Raw genomic sequence first — 3642 nt, 5'->3', positions numbered from 1 at the left:
CTTCTTCCTTCCTTGTCTTATAGGAAAATCAGCACTTACCAATGCAAATTTTTCCTTTAGCCTTTTATCATGGCTACTAAACAAGATTTATATTGTTCTTATTCCACCCATTAAAATATATATTTTTTTCCAATTGTGATTCAATGGTTCTGGCATAAGAAAGATACACGGATGGGGACAGGGTAGGATACCAGAAGCTCACAGCCTTATGAGCAGTGCTTTATGTGAGATAAGCTGGATTTCCTGTAAGTACTTTCACAGCTTTTTTATTTTTAATAGTGGCTTAGTAGGGATATTTATATACATTATTTTATACCTCTGTTTTCAACATTATCTAATGTTATAAATCATAATGTGAATAAGTTATTTTGGCCTAATTTGCAGACAAACTTAAAATAACATCTCAAAATCCATATATATGTATGTATAATACACGCACACACATACACACATGTATAGTTGTCAGTGTATTTTATCTTGTCGGGTTGTTTTTATGTATAGAACAATTTCAAACCTATTTCTTTCTCTAAGGTAATGGATATCTTTATTTGGAAAGAATTTTTGTGAAAATTCATTATAGAAACCCAATTCCAGTGACCTTACTTTCTCCCAATCAGCTCAGTTTCCTGCATCCTTCCATTACAAAACATATCTGATGTGTTACAAACAATTTAGTATATATGTTAATTTCAATGAAAATGCCCAGGGGGGAGGATATATTTTAGATTTTAGGTAAATTTACATTAAATATTTTTAGTAAGATAGGAGATAATTTACCCAAAACAAAAGCATCTTGACGATCTAATTATAGCCATGGAGTTGGGTGAAGTCAGGTACTGGGGTCAGCTACCTGGATAACACATTATTCTATGAAATAGTTACCACAGCCCCCATAAAGAAGTTAAGTCACACACGAATAATTTATATGTACTACATAAAGAATACCCATTTCAGGTGACACATTTTCATCAATTAAAACAGAACGAAACAAAATACAACAGAAAGCTCACCATGTACTTGATATTTAAGAAATAATTCTAGTTACCACAAATACATTAAAACATTTCACTTTACCTAAACCTTCTTAAAAACACTACAGTGAAGAGCTAATTTGGTTGATGCAGATACAGAGATTAAGATGATTTGCATAATTTGGCCCAATACTCCTTTGAATATATCACAAATGTAGGTACGGCAGAAACTATATCTACATGTGTATATTTCCTGGGATGTTTCCCTGAACAAAAATAAATAATCTCTACTATGATTTGTTAGAATTTTCTTATTTATAATTTTCTGTCCAATATCTCTCAAGTGTGGTAATTATTTCCTCCTATACCACCTGAAGGCATAAAGGATTTCATAGGACTATGTGTTAATGTGAGGGGGGGTCTAAAGATTAACACACATTATTGTAATATGAGTTTTAAAGTGTTATTAAGCAATAAACATATGTATTATGTCATCTTATGTGACTGTAATTATGTGAATGTACTTATGTAATTTTCATTACACAGAAGACAAGCAGAAAACTTGAACAATCATCTACACACCTAACACCTAAAGTTACAACCATATTTTCACCTTTGCTTTTTCTCTCTCTCTCCCCCCCTCTCTCTCACTTATCTATACCTATACCTATACCTGTTTCTATATCTATACCTATATGATCACGATTTGTTAACCTTGGCCATATTGAAATTTTTGGCTGAATAATTCTTTGTTGTGGAATGGTTTCCTTAATATAGTAGGGCATTTAGCAGCACCCTTGGACTCCAACAATTAGAAGCCAGTAGCACCCAGGCTCCCAGTTGTGACCTCCAAAATGCCTGCAAACATCTTCAAATGTTTTTTGGAGAACAAGTCTTCCACAACTGAAAAACAACTGTATCTCTGCCTGTGTCTGCGTTTCTTTGTCGATCACCATCACTATCTCTGATTTTATCTATCTTGTCTGTGTTTCTTTGTCTATCACCATCTCCATCTCTGATTGTATCTATTTTTAGGTCTGTTTTCTTTGTGGGGGGTTGATTTATTTTAAGAGACTCTAAATATTTTATTTATTTATACTAGCTCTGTATTCTGAAGCGTTACCAGATGATATTATTTGAAAGCTATTGATTATGCTGATGTCTCTATCAAGAATATGTTTTCTGAGACACCTGCATGGAAAAACACAAGCTCACAGTGGTGAATGAATTCATTCTGATGGGCGTCACTGATCGCCCTGAGCTGCAGGCTCCATTATTTGGGCTGTTCCTCATCATCTACATAATATCAGTGATCAGCAACTTGGGCATTATAATCCTCAACAAGGTGGACTCCAGGCTGAAAACCCCCATGTACTACTTTCTCAGGTATCTGGCTGTCTCTGATCTTGGTTATTCAACAACTGTAGGACCCAAAATGTTAGTAAATTTTGTTGTAGATCAGAACACAATGTCCTCTCATCTCTGTGCCATGCAGGGAGCTTTCTACATCATTTTCATTGTTAGTGAACTTTATATTCTGTCAGCAATGTCCTACGACCGCTATGTGGCCATATATAACCCTCTGCTCTACACAGTCATCATGTCACAGAGAGTATGCCGGATGCTGGTGGCAATACCCTATCTCTACAGCACGTTTCTTTCTCTTCTAGTTACAATAAAGATTTTTACTTCATCCTTTCGTGGGTACAATGTCCTTCGTCATTTCTAATGTGACTGTATCCCCTTATTATCTTTTCTCTACTGTGATAGTCTGCCAATAATATCTTTGCTCTGCTCTGACACCCATGAGCTTGAATTGATAATTCTGGTCTTTTCAGCTTTTAATTCGATTTCATCCCTTTGTATAGTTGTTGTGTCTTACCTGCTCATCCTCATAGCCATTATCTGGATGAACTCTGCTGAATCCAGGCAAAAAGCTTTCTCCACCTGTGGATCCCACCCGACTGTGGTCATAGCATACTATGGGACTTAGATATACATGTATGTGCAACCCAAGTCCAGTCACTCTTCTGACACTGATAAACTGGCTTCTGTATTGTACACAATGGTTATACCCACGTTGAATCCTTTGATCTATAGCTTGAGGAACAAAGATGTAAATTACACCCTACAAAGAACATGGAAAAAATTATCCAATATTTTGTGTTAAAGTTTATGCACAATGTGATTTTGATAAATTATTTTATAAACATCAAACTTTACTCTGCATTTAGAAAGAATAGCAAGCACAAATAGGTTCTACATATAATTATCTCTAATTATATCACCATCTACACACCAGTCACAGATCTACATGCTGAATACACGTTTATGAACATAACAGTTAAAGGATTTGCCTTCCATGATGGAGAGAGATAAATTATAAAAATAATAATTAAGGGAATGTTGTAGTGTAGTTGACTGGTTGAGCTGACTATAGGCCATGAGAGCAGGCAAGGAGAATGCACATGCTGTGTGAGGTGAGGAAGAGCAGTAGTTATACAATGGAGTTAAAACGATTTTTGCATTATTCTCAAGTATTACAATAACCTTTCCTGTATCTATATGTGGTGTTTTTATATATGAATGTGCTTTGTGTAAACATATTCTTCCTATTTTAGTCTTCATTGTTTTCTATGAGTTGTGTCAAAATTGAACTTGATTGTGGTAA

General features: G+C 35.0%; 1 pseudogene; it reads left to right on the top strand.

The window, feature by feature from the left end:
- The first annotated feature begins 2166 nt into the window (after window positions 1-2166).
- LOC103583685 lies at window positions 2167-3141 on the top strand (annotated as a pseudogene).
- The last annotated feature ends 501 nt before the right edge of the window (window positions 3142-3642 follow it).

This window comes from Galeopterus variegatus, unplaced genomic scaffold (assembly GCF_000696425.1).
Source record: "Galeopterus variegatus unplaced genomic scaffold, G_variegatus-3.0.2 Scaffold25830, whole genome shotgun sequence".
NCBI lineage: Eukaryota > Metazoa > Chordata > Mammalia > Dermoptera > Cynocephalidae > Galeopterus > Galeopterus variegatus.
This window is presented reverse-complemented; position numbering and strand designations above follow the sequence as displayed.